Source organism: Periplaneta americana, chromosome 6, assembly GCF_040183065.1.
Source record: "Periplaneta americana isolate PAMFEO1 chromosome 6, P.americana_PAMFEO1_priV1, whole genome shotgun sequence".
Taxonomy (NCBI): Eukaryota; Metazoa; Arthropoda; class Insecta; order Blattodea; family Blattidae; genus Periplaneta; species Periplaneta americana.
In genome coordinates, this window is record NC_091122.1 from 11,972,460 (window position 1) to 11,989,623 (window position 17,164).

Genomic DNA, 17,164 nt, shown 5'->3' on the forward strand with positions numbered 1-17,164 from the left:
TTCCATATTTTGGTAAAAATCCATATTTAATTCCATATTTTGGTAAAAATAACTACATATATATTTACATATTTCATATATTTTTAGTCCATATAAATCCGTTCCCTGCTAATAATAAATCTGTAGCCAAAATTTTTCTGGTAATTTTCGATTTTCCAAAAATAATTGGTCCTAACATATTATAATTAACAACCCTGAAACCGAAAATCGCTTTTTTGACATTTTTGTTTGTCTGTCTGTCTGTCTGTCTGTATGTTTGTTACCTTTTCACGCGATAATGGCTGAACGGATTTCGATTAAAATTGGAATATAAATTAAGTTCGTTGTAACTTAGATTTTAGGCTATATAGCATTCCAAATACATTATTTAAAAGGGGGGTTATAAGGGGGCCTGAATTGAATAAATCGAAATATCTCGCTTATTACTGATTTTTGGGAAAAATGTTACATAACAAAAGCTTCTTTAACAATAATTTGCGATAAGTTTTATTCCTTGAAAAATTTTGATAGGACTGATATTTAATGAGATAAATGAGTTTTAAAATTGAAATAACTGCCATCTAAGGCCGTGTAATGAATTAAAAAACAAATGACTTCGTCTATAAGGGGCTTTGGACAGCAACAATCGAAAGCTATGAAAGATAGCCTACACAGAATGTTTGTGTTTGTATGAAGTAATATCGGAAGCTAAATTAACCGATTTGTATAATTAATTATTATCTCACCATTGGAAAGTGTAGTTTCTCTAGATGGACATAATGCTATAATGTTATTACAGTAACTTCTGATATAATATAATATAATATAATATAATATAATATAATATGTAATATTATATTATATAATTTAAGTTACTTGAAGGGTTCACAACCATAGTGGGCCAAGCGTCATTTACTGAATACGTAGAAAACAAGGGTTAAAATTAAGTTATAATCATAATTCAATGGAAACCTATTACAAGTAAAATAAAATATACACATTAAATCTAAATGATGTCAATGTTCATTAAACTATGGTTGCATGTAATAAAAATTAGGAAACATGTTAAAGGAATTGTCATTGCACCAAATGAGTGTCTCTGGACCAAAATGATCGCATTTTAATTACTTGGATGCAATTTAAATTAAGTAACATATTAAACGATTTATCCTTCTATCAAACACGAATGTTCCCTGGATCAAATGTCCTATTTTAATTATGTAATTACTTTATATTTATTTCTAATGGGTGCAGCGGAGCGCACGGGTACGGCTAGATAAGTAATATATCAAGATAATAAAAAAATAAAAGAAAAAAAAAGAAGAGAGAGGAGAAAAAAATAACAACTTGATCATTTAAGACTATTTAGAAACTTCCGCAAGAGTCTAGTTCTGTTCAATAAAAACATTTCTAAGTAGAGTATGTACGTGGTTGTTGTCTAAAACACATTAATTTGGTTGTATTGTGTTGTGTAGAGAGAGAGAGAGAGAGAGAGAGAGAGAGAGAGCAGGCGAGCAAGGTGCCGAGCGGCGAGGGTGAAGATAACTTCCCCTACTGGCATTCGCTGTTTTACGATTTATTCTTTTGAACTGCCGTGTATCTCAAACTTTGTTTACCGTAAAATTATTGTAAAAACCAAGCAGACAAACAACATAAAAACTCAGTAAAAACACAATTTCTTCTGCCAGTAAGCAATGAAACCACGAAGTGGAACAAACTGTCTCCGTGACATCCTAATTATGCCAGGCTTTCAATTAGGGGCTCGTCTTAACTTAGTAACGTCCTTAACTCAAGCTCTCTAATGTGTTTCCAAAATACATGAAGCAACGATACATATACTACCAAGTTCTTATATAAAACTAGCCTACGTATATAATTTACATTACGAAAGAGTTGAAAAGGCGGACAAATTGCATATAGGCAAGGGGAACGTGCACAGTCGATGGTCAAATGGATGACGCATCATTTCGTTTAGATAAGCAGCTTATATTAGGTCAAGATGATGATGATGATAATAATAATAATAATAATAATAATCATCATCATCATCATCATCATCCTTCACGAATTAGGCCTCTGTAGACCTGTTTCGGCCCCATCTAGCAGTCTTCTTAACGGTCTTCCTGGTCGACGATGTCCTCTAGGTTTATATTGCATCATAATTTTTGGGATTCTTGAATTTTCCATTCTTCTTACATGATCTAGCCAATTGAATTTGTATCTGGTGATTTTTTCTTCTACTGACTCTACTTCTAATTGTTCTAAAATTTCTTCATTCCTTTTTCGGTCTAAAAGAGTATATCCTGCTGTTCTCCTGAAAAATTTCATTTCCGTTGCTTTGATTCTGTTCATGTCTTTTTTCTTTAATGTCCAAATCTCGCTTCCGTATAGAAGGGTGGGTAATGCTAGTGTATTATATATTTTTATTCTTGTAGATTTTTGTACTAATTTAGCTTTTAATGTATTGTTTATTATTCCTAAAGTGGCAGCCCCACTACTGGACTACCTAACGATAAGGCTAGTAACCTATCTTAGGGAAAACTACATTACTTTCAAGCCTCAAACAAGCAGTATAAGGATAGAATAATAATAATAATAATAATAATAATAATAATAATAATAATAATAATAATAATAATAATAATAATAACTTCTGTCTATGCGGATGACGTGAATATGTTAGCAGAAAATCCACAAACGATTAGGGAAAAAAACGGAAATTCTACTTGAAGCAAGTAAAGCGATACGGTTGGAAGTAAATCCCGAAAAGACTAAGTATATGATTATGTCTCGTGGTGACCAGAATATTGTACGAAATGGATCTATAAAAATTGGAGATTTATCCTTCGAAGAGGTGGAAAAATTCAAATATCTTGGAGCAACAGTAACAAATATAAATGACACTCGGGAGGAAATTAAATGCAGAATAAATATGGAAAATGCGTGTTATTATTCGGTTGAGAAGCTTTTGTCATCTAGTCTGCTGTCAAAAAATCTGAATGTTATATTACCGGTTGTTCTGTATGGTTATGAAACTTGGACTCTCACTTTGAGAGAGGAACATAGATTAAGGGTGTTTGAGAATAAGGTTCTTAGGAAAATATTTGGGGCTAAGCGGGATGAAGTTACAGGAGAATGGAGAAAGTTACACAACGCAGAGCTGCACGCATTGTATTCTTCACCTGACATAATTAGGAACATTAAATCCAGACGTTTGAGATGGGCAGGGCATGCAGCACGTATGGGCGAATCCAGAAATGCATACAGAGTGTTAGTTGGGAGGCCGGAGGGAAAAATACCTTTGGGGAGGCCGAACGATAATATTAAAATTAATTTGAGGGAGGTGGGATATGATGATAGAGACTGGATTAATCTTGCTCAGGATAGGGATCAATGGCGGGCTTATGTGAGGGCGGCAATGAACCTCCGGGTTCCTTAAAAGCCGGTAAGTAAGTAAGTACTAGGTAGGTAGGTAGGTAGACGGACGGACAAACAGACAGGAATGAAGATAGACAGATTACAAAGGTACGATCACACGAAAAAAAAAAAAAAAAAGAGGGCAATAATCTAACAATCTCGCTTACCGTCAGTTTCTTTGATTCTCTAGTGACAGCTTGATCGGACGCTTGGCTTAGCTCTCCTCGCGTGATAGGTATCCCAGGTCTTGCAGAGTAGCCTACCTCTCTGACGTCATAAGTTCAAGGTCAGTTCTGGGTAAATTCAAGGATTGGAATTATCAAATTGATCCAGCGGCTTAAAATTGCTCGCGAATCCATTAAAGTACTTTCCTCCTCATTTTTTCTGTCCGCTAGGTATATTCTGTGGCTAGTACATAAAGCAAGAGTGGATTTTTGTTTATGAAACGTTTCTTTTCCAAGTACTGAGCCCATTCACAGTGATTGAGGTGATTGCGAGAACAGATTAATGCTGAAAATGAATGAAACATGCTGCTCGGAAAAATTCTGTAACAACATTTTTTCTAACATGAATCTCACAGAATCAGATAGGAGTTCAAAATCAGTCTCAGCGATTTTAGTAGGCCTATATCCATCGAAAGAAAAAAGGAAAATATCAGTAGTAGTAGTAGTAGTAGTAGTAGTAGTAGAATTATTCTACTTAAATGACATGTACAATTTTATATAGCTCAACTAAAATATGTTTTTATATTGACTTAATCTGTTTACTATGTATTGTATTTTTTGTTTAGCATAACTGATGAATTGTATGTACTGAAAATTGAATAGTATACTGTATAGGTCAACTGATGAATTGTTTAAGCTTATAAATTGAATTAATCTACTTCATATGAATTGTATAGCTTAACGAAAATAAGTTTGTAAATTGAACTAATTTGATTGTATATGTTTGTATAGTTTGGCTGATGAATTGTATATGTTCTTAAAATGATTACTAGTCAGTGTAGCTCTACTGATGAATTGTATATAGGCCTACTGTAAATTGAATGGTAATATGTATAGCTCAACTGATGAATTGTTTATGATTATAAATTGAATTAATCTACTTGATATTAATTGCACAAATTTGTATAGCTTAATGAAAGTATGCTACTTTGTATTGTATATATTTGTATAGATTTGGCCGATGAATTGTATATGCCTTAAATTGAATAGTAATCTATATAGCTCTACTGATAAATTGTTTGTGTTTGTAATTTGAAGTAGTTTGCATGATATGTATTATCAATTTCTGTATATCACAACTGGTTGAATTGTTTATGCCTTAAATTTAATTAAATTGTTTTGTATTATAATATAGCTCAACTTATGAATGATCGTTTGCGTTTGTAAATTTAATAATCTGATTGGCTATGTATTGTATACTTTTAGTAGAGCCATCGATGTTGGTCAGTCGACAGACTCGCTGGGCTGCTGATCCGGAGCTGCGTTCGGGCTTGGGTTGGATCCCCCTTTGGACTTTGGTTTCTTCGGAGGTTTTCCCCAGCCGTGGGACTGAAGCCGGATGGTCTATGGCGAATCCTTGGCATCAACCCCTTTGATTTGATTACCTGGTTGGGTTTTTCCGAGGTTTCCCCCACCGAAAAGGCAAATGCCGGGTAATATTTTGGCGAATCCTCGGACCTCATCTCATCTCACTACATCTCGCCAAAATGTAAAAAAATGTAAAAAAATTGTACAAAATTGTAAAAATTGTAGAAAATTACTAAATTGTAAAACTATAAAAATTTGTAAAAATTGTAATTGTAATATTGTAAAATGTTGACATGTTCCACATCTTAAAGCTTCATTGCTCATGTAAGATCTATGGAATAAAATAAATGAATGAATGAATGAAAAGTAGTAGTAGTAGTAGTAGTAGTAGTAGTAGTAGTAGTAGTAGTAGTAGTAGTAGTAGTAGTAGTAGTAGTAGTAGTAGTAGTAGTAAAATATCAGTAGTAGTAGTAATAGTAGTAAAATATCAGTAGTAGAAGTATGTAGTAGTAGTAGTAGTAGTAGTAGTAGTAGTAGTAAAATATCAGTAGTAGTAGTAGTAGTAGTAGTAGTAATAGTAGTAAAATATCAGTAGTAGAAGTATGTATTTATTCACACTGCAATGGGTATATACCCGGTGGCAGTGGTAACTAATTACACTCAATAATGGCAATAATAAACTTATTAATTAAAAATACAATTAATAATACTAATAATTAATACTAACAATAATTTATAATAATAATAATAATAATAATAATAATAATAATAATAATAATAATAATAATACTTACTGGCTTTTAAGGAACCCGAAGATTCATTGCCGCCCTCACATAAGCCCGCAAGCGGTCCCTATCCTGTGCAAGATTAATCCAGTCTCTATCATCATACCCCACCTCCCTCAAATCCATTTTAATATTATCCTCCCATCTACGTCTCGGCCTCCCTAAAGGTCTTTTTCCCTCCGGTCTCCCAATTAACACTCTATATGCATTTCTAGATTCGCCCATACGTGCTACATGCCCTGCCCATCTCAAACGTCTGGATTTAATGTTCCTAATTACGTCAGGTGAAGAATACAATGCGTGCAGTTCTGTGTTGTGTAACTTTCTCCATTCTCCTGTAACTTCATCCCGCTTAGCCCCAAATATTTTCCTAAGAACTTATTCTCAAACACTCTTAACCTATGTTCCTCTCTCAGAGTGAGAGTCCAAGTTTCACAACCATACAGAACAAACGGTAATATAACTGTTTTATAAATTCTAACTTTCAGATTTTTGGACAGCACACTGGATGATAAGAGCTTCTCAACCGAATAATAACACGCATTTCCCATATTTATAATAATAATAATAATAATAATAATAATAATAATAATAATAACAGGGAATATCCTAAATTAAATGAAACGATCACTTAAAATAACATTTGAAATAAATCTAATTTGTATCTTAAAACTAAGTTCGAACTAAAACCCACGAGTATGATATGTTCATATCTGCACAAGTACCTTTCAACATTACACTCATTTCGCTGTCAACTCACTCACTGCACTGGAACTACGACACATTTCACTGATTCTATCCTGATTTCACTAACACTTCAAAAACATTTCACTGTTCAAATACTTTGCACTGCCACTATAAACTATAAAGCTTCACTGACAGAAACACGTTTCACTTACTTCACTAACACGACATACTTCTTCACTGACCCAACACACTTCACTGACACAACATAATTCTTCACTGATACAACGCTTCAATAACAACATATCATTTACACCTTTTAAATACTGTGTATAATTACCGTCTATTAGTAAGGTCCTTAAGCTATTTTTAAATACATTTTTGGTTATTGGTAAAGCCTTTAGTAAGTCTGCAGGTAAAGCATTCCAGTCCCTGATAGTACGATTGAGAAAAGAAAACTTTCCAGTGTCCGTCCTCTGCCTTCTTTCCCTCAATTTATATGAGTGGTCTTTCCTTGAAGAGTAATTTGGCGGCTGCAACCTATTTTAGTAGTAGTAACAGCAGTAAAATATCAGTAGTAGTAGTAGTAGTAGTAGTAGTAGTAGTAGTAATAGTAGTAGTAGTAGTAGTAGTAGTAACAGCAGTAAAATATCAGTAGTGGTAGTAGTAGTAGCTGTAGTATCAGTATCAAGACCGCATGCATTCGTCATTCATTCATACTGTTCTGCCCAATGGCAGATCTTTCACTGCAAACCCAGCATTCTTCAATCTTTCCCATTTTCTGCCTTCCTCTTTGCCTCCGCATATGATCTATGTATCTTAACGTCGTCTATCATCTAATACCTTCTTCTGCACCGAACTTTTCTCCCGTTCACCATTCCTTCCAGTGCATCCTTCAGTAGGCAGTTGCTTACATCACTTTATTCTTTCGTTGAACAGACTGTGTGTACAGCAGCAGCAGTAGTAGTAGTAATACTGTCAGTCCGAGTGGTTATGTCGCATCCCGGTTGCCGCCATCCTTTTTCTGCTGGCCCGTCTGTAAAGCCTAGTGGCTGGTCTGTTAGGTTCTTTCCTGAAAATATTTGGTGTACGGAATTGAAAGTCTACGTCAGTGATGTCAAAGCAAGCGCATTTTTCTGACCTTGATGTTGTGCGCGGGCAGCAAGCGCTAAGTGTGGAAAGAAGAAGGGTTGTGTATATGAATAAGCAACCTGTTGGATTAAGAAAACAGTGGTGCACAAACTTCAAACGGAACGTGAAATTTTATGTCGTTATTTTTGTATGGCTTCTTTCCGTTTAATATTATCTATATTGTCTGTAAAACAAAAGTACTAACACTGATTTCTTAATATTGCACTTGTGTTTTAAATCTTAATAACATAATAGAGAGTTAAGAAGGAATATTCACTTAAATCCCATAATAGTATAATATTATACTGTATTAAGTGGATGAAACACATCATTCATAAAGAAAGTGATATTCCAAAGAAACAGATAGAGTATGACATGATAAGTTGGAATTTATATTGATGGTATCTTTAGCCTTACAAAAGTAATCAATAAACTAATCAAAACAATATTACAGTACTAAGCAAAGTTACCTAGGTACTGTATCTGTTTTAAGTGTAACTAATATTACACAACAAAACTCTTATCGCATTATGCTTTTAAAGTGATATTTGTGAGCAACTTCCTATCATCAGAATATTAAATTATGTTCTCGAAATCTGCTGAAGCTATAGAGCTGACATTTTCACAACACATGGGCACGTATCTTTTTCTTATGATGTAACAGTAGTTGCTTTGTTAATTCATTTCCTTACAAACAATTTCCATACGAATATTTTCAAAACTTTCAATACATTATCTTCAGTAATACGTATATACGGTATATTAGATTTACGAAAGCATTCTGTAAGGCCTATATCTGAAAATTTCCCTTTTCTAATTAAAAAAATCAAACTTGTGAAAAATGAGCATTAAAATTAAAACTTACATTCTTATAATGTACTTATATTTCTCAGGCAAATCTAAAAATTGCCATGGATACAGTTTTAATAAGTTCTCTTCCCTTTATCCATTGAATCAGTGCTGGCCATCCCTGAATATAGCTCGACCAAGCGGCATATACCACCTCTTTTGTCTGTCTCTTTCCTTTCCGCTGTAAAGCGCTCAGGCTCTCCTGGGCTCTAAAGCGCGCGCTTGCTCATGTGGGCATCAATTGACATGCCTGGTCTACATAATGTTTGACATAATTTAAAGGAAAGGTCCTCGTTAAGTAACTGTCACGTGATTTCCCCGTCTTGACGACCCTGACTACGGACAATAGTAGGAACAGCAGTAGCCTAGCGGTAGTGGTAGTTGTAGTTCTTGCAGTGGCAGTAGTTGTAGAGGTACTGACAGTTTTTTATACTTGGTTATTTAACGACGCTGTATCAACTAAATAATCACTTAGTGATTTAAGATGGCGCTCATTCCATCGGATCCCGGCCACTTAGTCACTCGTAATGAGTGCACCTCTGTATATATATATATATATATATATATATATATATATATATATATATATATATACAGGGTGTTACACGAGGCTTTCCCCCGGTTTATGGAGGTGATTCCTAGTATTATTTGGAACAAAAAATGTAAATACAGTAATGTGGTGATACTCATAATTAAGGAGTTACAACAGATTTTCGAAACACACCAGTGTGTATGTAGCGCTAGACATGTTTGCGCAAGACTAACACATGTGGGGAGAGGATTTAACGTTTCACATTCCAAGATATGGAGAATTCTTCATGCGAAAGGATTGTATCCTTTTCACGTGCAAAAAGTGCAGCATTTATAACCACATGATCACGCCAACCGTTTGTCTGCCAGATCCCCAGATTTAACACCCTAGATTACTGCATCTGGGGGTGGATGAAAGACATCGTGTACCAGATTAGGGTGCAAACACGAGAAGAGTTGATTCAACGCATTCTCGACGCCGCAGCGAAAATAAGGAACGAACACGTGAAGTTACGAAATGCTACACGCGCGGTTCACACCAGTGTGAATCTTTGCCTTCAGACGCAGGAGGGAAATTTTGAACATTTGCTTTAAATCCACTCTACACACATCCACTCCTATAAAATGAAACACTTGTTTGTATTCCAACTATGATTTCAATTTTTGTCAGTGACATCCTCAAATAAAAAGTTTTTTTTTTTTTTTTTTTCAAATCGCCATAACTTCTTAAATATGAATGTCACTCCATTACTGTATTTACATTTGTTGTTCCAAATAACACCAGGAATCACCTCAAAAAAACCGGGGGATAACCTCGTGATACACCCTGTATACATAGTGTGCTGGACATTGTGCCACTGTCACACATCTGTGACACATTGCATGAGGGTTGGCCACTAGAGGAAAACTAAGAGGTGGAACTTAAACTGAGAGGATTCAATCCGGCATCGGAACTGGAATCCGGTGTGTCTTAGTGGATAAAGAGTCAGCACTTAGAACAGAAAACAAGGGTTCGAGTCCCGTTGCCGGAGAAAATTTTTCTCTGCTCCACCCATTCTTCATCACAAACTTTTTGAGTTTCTCTTTCCATTGGTGCTATTTTCATGTACCTCAGATTCATAGCACGTAAATTACATGTGTTCGAAACCGAACAGGTCTTTTATTCATTCATTCATTTATTTTATTCCATAGATCTTACATGAGCAATGAAGCTTTAAGATGTGGAACAAGTCAAAAATTTTACAATATTACTTACTTACTTACTTACAAATGGCTTTTAAGGAACCCGAAGGTTCATTGCCGCCCTCACATAAGCCCGCCATCGGTCCCTATCCTGTGCAAGATTAATCCAGTCTCTACCATCATATCCCACTTCCCTCAAATCCATTGTAATATTATCCTCCCATCTACGTCTCGGCCTCCCTAAAGGTCTTTTTCCCTCCGGTCTCCCAACTAACAATCTATATGCATTTCTGGATTCGCCCACATACGTGCTACATGCCCTGCCCATCTCAAACGTCTGGATTTAATGTTCCTAATTATGTCAGGTGAAGAATACAATGCGTGCAGTTCTCCATTGTGTAACTTTCTCCATTCTCCTGTAACTTCATCCCTCTTAGCCCCATATATTTTCCTAAGCACCTTATTCTGAAACACCCTTAACAATATTACAATTACAATTTTTACAAAATTTTATAGTTTTACAATATAGTAATTTGCTACAATTTTTACAATTTTGTGCAATTTTTTACAATATTTTGGCGAGATGTAGTGAGATGAGGTCCGAGGATTCGCCAAAATATTACACGGCATTTGCCTTTTGGTTGGGGAAAACCTCGGAAAAACCCAACCAGATAATTAAATCAAAGGGGGGGGGGTAATCAAATCAAAGGGGATGATGCCAAGGACTCGCCACAGACCATCCGGCTTCAGTCCCACGGCTGTGGAAAACCTCGGAAGAAACCAAAGACCAAAGGGGGATCCAACCCAAGCCCGAACGCAGCTCCGGATCAGCAGCCCAGCGAGTAGGAGCCATGTACTTGCTGTTACTAAAAAACTGATCGAGTGAAGAGTTGTTTTCAATTTTCCCTCGCGCTCACTGCTGATTAAATAGTTGCTCTCGGAACACTATTCTGGACCTGTGTGTTCTATTTTGTGAACTGTTTAATTTCTCAGAAGTTCTAGTGGACTCCTTGCCTACCGCCGTCCATGCTGGGATCGCTGCCCACACGTTGATCACCTTTCCTCCTCGTTAGATATGGCACCACAAGCCGTGAAGTCCATCTTGGTAATTTAAAAGGTAACCTTGGCTCACGGAGTCTGCGTATTCCCGGAAGAACATAATGGCTTTGTCGGAGAACAGACGCCGGCCACAAGTCAAGTTTATACTAAACAATGCAGCTTTTGGAGAATCCAGTGTTTACTGGTGGCCAATGGGCTTCCCGAGAAGCACAGTCCTAATTTCGCGGTTTTTCTCAATATAAGTAACGCATAATTGCAATTAAAACCGGATGAGGCAATAATAAGCTCAGGAACGACAAACCTTCTATTTATAAAGGAGTAAATTTATTAACAGTAATCTCACTAGAGGTTTTGATTTATGGAGAGAAAATCAAAACTCGAGTGAGATTTAATTGACTACTACATGATTCGAAGAAAGTATATAAAGATTAAAAGAACTAAAGTACTCTAATACAATAAAATATTAATTTACTTATTAAAATTCTATTTCACTAATGTTAGCTTCACCAGAACGTTTGAACGGAGCCGACATTTTCAGTGGATTATCTATGCGTTAAACAAATGACGATCGCAAAGCATGTTTTATAGTATCGTAAAGAACTTGCAGTTTCAAATGATGGCAAATAAAGAAACAAATGTTAGAAAGGTGATAAAAACAGAAGAAAGTACATAAAGATTAGTAGAAATAAATTACTCTAATACAGGGACATCATTTTATTTTTACTAACATTTCTAATATTAACCTGGCTATACTTTTCGATTAACGATTAAGAACCGGAAATACTATTTGCTAACCCCTTTCCACGACTGGAGTTCGATGATACTGGCGTAAATTACAAACAAATCACTTTACTAGGTATAGGAGGGACGAAAATTAGTTCATCCATTTACGTAAACTACGAAATATCGCGATTTGAGTTTGATAATTTTCAATAGCTTTTTCTTTAATTAAAATACAGTACAGTATTAACAATGAGTGTTTTTACTCACGAACTGAGCTGTCCATTCGGACGTATTCATTATGCAGTGTATATTATACTGTCTACAGCACATTAGCGTACAATATAGAGAATGAAGTTAAATTGAAAAATAATCATGATATGGATATTTAAACACATTTTTGAAAATGGTGGCCGTTCATTTCGATACAGGCTTCAGTTCTTTTGTGCATATTATCGCACTATAGACTATTGTACCTAATTCCAATTACCAGTTTTGTCCTTCGTACTAGTAACTCATGTTGAAATAATTCTGTAGGCCTACCTGCTCTATAAAAATTACCTTACGTACTGTAAATTCAATCTTCACTTCTGCCCGATCCGAAAAGATAAAATTACTCAGACATGCTATCTACTGTCCGTCCAAGTGGTTATGCCGCAGGGTCGTAGAAAGGGAAAAATCACGTGACAGTTAATTACTTAACAAGGCCCTTTTATTCAAGTTATTTTAAACAGTTGTATAATATTACGTAGACGTCCAAATCCTAACAGAAATTAATGTTTTCAGAAAAGAGCTAAGACAGCCCAGCTACTAGCCTTTACAGAGGGGAAGCAGAAGCGGGTGGGGAAGCCGGGATACGACGTTGGCAAACGGACGATAGTCCCTGTGCGAGAATATGATTCAATATTGAAAGTTCTTTTGTCACAGGTAAACGGGAACATATTTCTGGAACTTACTATACTCACTATAGAAGTACTGTTTGTGTTTACTATGACCGTAAGGCGACTTTAACTGTATACGCTTGGTTCTGTGTGGAGAACGGTTGGAAGTTTACTAGTAGAGTGGGTGGGAGTGAAGTACATTCAAAAACTCAGGTTCAATAAAAATTGAAGTAAAAATAAAATGATGTCCCTGTACAATAAAATAGGTAGGCCTATTAATCGACTTACTAAAATTCTATTTTACTAATGTTATCTTCACCAAAACGTTTGAACGGAACCGCCATTTTTCAGTCGACTATCTATGTGGTAAACAAATGACATGTTTTATAGTATCATAAAGAATTTGCAGTTTGAAATATTTGCAAACAAGGGAACGAATGGTATGGAGGTGATAAAAACAGAGGAAAGTATATAAAGATTAAAAGAAATAAAGTACTCTAATACAATAAAATATTAATTGGCTTGCTAAAATTTTATTTCACTGATACTAGCTTCACCAAAACGTTTGAACGGAGCCGCCATGTTCAGTGGATTATCTATGCGTTAAACAAATGACGATTGCAAAACATGTTTTATAGTGCCGTAAAGAATTTACAGTTTGAAATGTTGGCAAACAAAGAAACAAATACTGTGGGAGTGACAAAACAAACAAATGCTAGGGAAGTGATAAAACAAACAAATGCTAGGGAAGTGATAAAACAAACAAATGCTAGGGAAGTGATAAAAACAAATAAATCCTAGGGAAGTGATAAAATTGTAGCGATAAACAGCCATGATTGGTTGAAATAGTTTTTTTCGTACCGTTTTATTGGTCAAACGTAGTATGACGTAATAAAAGTAGTAATAGTCGAAATAAAATATTTTTGAGACTACAGTACGAGTCATGACGTCATCGAGAAGATTTTCAAATGGCATCCAGTAGTCTTTTTGGTATCATCTGAAAGAGAATATTTTTAACGTACTATTTCATTTGTTTTGTACGGAATCACTATGGTAATATTAACTATGCCAACAATTTTATTGTAGATACGTTTTGTTAGTCCTTGTGTTATGGAAGGAATTTTATTGATGAAATCCAACACAAAACAAAATGTTCTTAACAAAAAATGAAATAATTGAGATCCTGATGATGATAGGATTTGGTGGTAGAAGACATACCATAACAAGAGGTATGCACACTTTTTAATAAACTCATCCAAATCGGCCACATATTCCTCAGTCAACTGTGAGTAGAATAGAAGCGAAATTCAAAGAACATGGGCATGGCGGAGACATAAAAAGATCATCCGAAAATCAGAACTGATAATGGGAGAATGGTATGGGTAACTACGTATGTTCTACCAATGTTACCGCTTCTGCATTCATTGCGGAAAGTCAAGCAATGGAGGGGAAGGGGGTGTGTTTCGTTGCATATTTAAAAAAACTGGAGCTAAAAACAGATTTTTTCTAAGACAGCGGCGCACTTATTCCAAATGTTGTCTAAGTAGTGACACAGTTTGCTATTACAAATATTATTTTTACTTAACGACGCTCGCAACTGCAGAGGTTATATCAGCGTCGCCGGATGTACCGGAATTTTGTCCCGCAGGAGTTCTTTTACATGCCAGTAAATTTACTGACACGAGCCTGTCGCATTTAAGCACACTTAAATGCCATCGGCCTGGCCCGGGATCGAACCCGCATCCTTGGTGCTATTATCCCTGTCCTCCACTATCCATAGATTAAATATTATTTATTATTATTATTATTATTATTATTATTATTATTACGTCTCGGCCTCCCTAAAGGTCCTTTTCCCTCCGGCCTCCCAACTAACACTCTATATGCACTCCTGGATTCGCCCATACGTGCTACATGTCCTGCCCATCTCAAACGTCTGGATTTAATGTTCCTAATTATGTCAGGTGAAGGATACAATGCGTGCAGTTCTGTGTTGTGTAACTTTCTCCATTCTCCTGTAACTTCATCCCTCTTAAACCAAATATTTTCCTAAGCACCTTATTCTCAAACACCCTTAACCTATGTTCCTCTCTCAAAGTTAGAGTCCAAGTTTCACAACCATAAAGAACAACCGTAATATAACTGTTTTATAAATTCTAACTTTCAGATTTTTTGACAGCAGACTGGATGATAAAAGCTTCTCAACCGAATAATAACAGGCATTTCCCATATTTATTCTGTGTTTAATTTCCTCCCGAGTATCATTTATATTTGTTACTGTTGCTCCAAGATATTTGAACTTCTCCACCTCTTCAAAAGATAAATTTCCAATGTTATATTTCCATTTCGTACAATATTCTGGTCACGAGACATAATAACATACTTTGTCTTTTCGGGATTTACTTTCAAACCTATCGCTTTAATTGCTTCAAGCAGAATTTCCCTAATCATTTGTGGATTTTCTCCTAACATATTCACGTCATCCGCATAGACAAGAAGCTGATGTGACCCGTTCAATTCCAAACCCTCTGTGTTATCCTGAACTTTCCTAATGGCATATTCTAGAGCGAAGTTAAAAAGTAAAGGTGATAGTGCATCTCCTTGCTTTAGCCCACAGTGAATTGGAAAAGCATCAGATAGAAACTGACCTATACGGACTCTGCTGTAAGTTTCACTAAGACACATTTTAATTAATCGAACTAGTTTCTTGGGAATACCAAATTCAATAAGAATATTATATAAAACTTCTCTCTTAACCGAGTCATACGCCTTTTTGAAATCTATGAATAACTGATGTACTGTACCCTTATACTCGTACTTCCATTTTTTCTCAAATATCTGTCGAATACAAAAAATCTGATCAATAGTCGATCTATTACGCCTAAAACCACACTGATGATCCCCAATAATTTCATCTACATATGGAGTTAATCTTCTCAAAAGGATATTTGACAAAATTTTATACGACCTCAACAAAAATGATATTCCTCGAAAGTTACCATAGTTAGTCTTGTCCCCCCTTTTCATTTGACACAAGCTGCACAATTTTGTAATTTCTTTTACGACAAACAAAAATCACGAAGAAAATATCTGAATTTATTTTAAAAGGTCGCCACTTTGTGGTTTCGATCAATTTTTATTAGAATTATTATTATATTTCAAAAATTACCTTCTGATAGTGTAGAATAGACGAGATGTACACTCAATGCAGTCCTACGACGTCTCGTTGCCAAACTCCCGCTCTTGACGGTATAACACGTCGATCTACTATGGAAACACGCGATCACTGGATACAAAGTCGTCTCGTAGTATAAGCAGCAGCTCTCAGCTGACCGCACTTACATCCATCTCTCCATCCGAGATGATTGCAACTGGGTTCAGTTTTCCGGAACCGGTTCGTGGTTCACCAAAATCTCCTACGCTGCCTAATCGCACGGATAATGGGATTTACAGCACTGATATTATGATTCCGAAGTTCAAGGTGGAATATAATAATAATAATAATAATAATAATAATAATAATAATAATAATAATAATAATAATACTTACTTACAAATGGCTTTTAAGGAACCCGAAGGTTCATTGCCGCCCTCACATAAGCCCGCCATCGGTCCCTATCCTGTGCAAGATTAAGCCAGTCTCTATCATCATACCCCACCTCCCTCAAATCCATTTTAATATTATCCTCTCATCTACGTCTCGGCCTCCCTAAAGGTCTTTTTCCCTCCGGTCTCCCAACTAACACTCTATATGCATTTCTGGATTCGCCCATACGTGCTACATGCCCTGCCCATCTCAAACATCTGGATTTCAAGTTCCTAATTATGTCAGGTGAAGAATACAATGCGTGCAGTTCTGTGTTGTGTAACTTTCTCCATTCTCCTGTAACTTCATCCCGCTTAGCCCCAAATATTTTCCTAAGCACCTTATTCTCAAACACCCTTAACCTATGTTCCTCTCTCAGAGTGAGAGTCCAAGTTTCACAGCCATATAGAAGAACCGGTAATATAACTGTTTTATAAATTCTAACTTTCAGATTTTTGGACAGCAGACTGGATGATAAAAGCTTCTCAACCGAATAATAACACGCATTTCCCATATTTATTCTGCGTTTAATTTCCTCCAGAGTGTCATAATAATAATAATAATAATAATAATAATAATAATAATAATAATAATAATAATAATAATCCAAATAAGTATAAGGCCTATGGCCCGTGGGGACGGTATTGAAGCATGGCTTTTGGAAGTCTGTTAAGATTAATTCGTTGGACATGGTTTTTCCACTGCAGCTGGTACAGGGACATCACTTTATTTTTACCAACATTTTTAACATTAACCTGGCTATACTCGGAAACAATGTTGCCCCCTTTCATTACAGGAGTTTGATGTTACTAGTGCAATATGTAAACA

The 17,164-nt window shown here is 35.7% G+C and overlaps 1 protein-coding gene across 1 annotated transcript in view; it reads right to left on the reverse strand.

The window, feature by feature from the left end:
• LOC138702155 (transmembrane protease serine 9-like) overlaps positions 1-16,132 on the reverse strand; it is a 117,701-nt gene extending 101,569 nt beyond the window's left edge. Inside the window, exon 1 of the mRNA XM_069829762.1 lies at positions 15,920-16,132. The gene's annotated coding sequence lies outside the window, so the exon portion shown is untranslated. The remainder of the gene's footprint in view (positions 1-15,919) is intronic.
• Between the last annotated feature and the right edge of the window lie 1,032 nt (positions 16,133-17,164).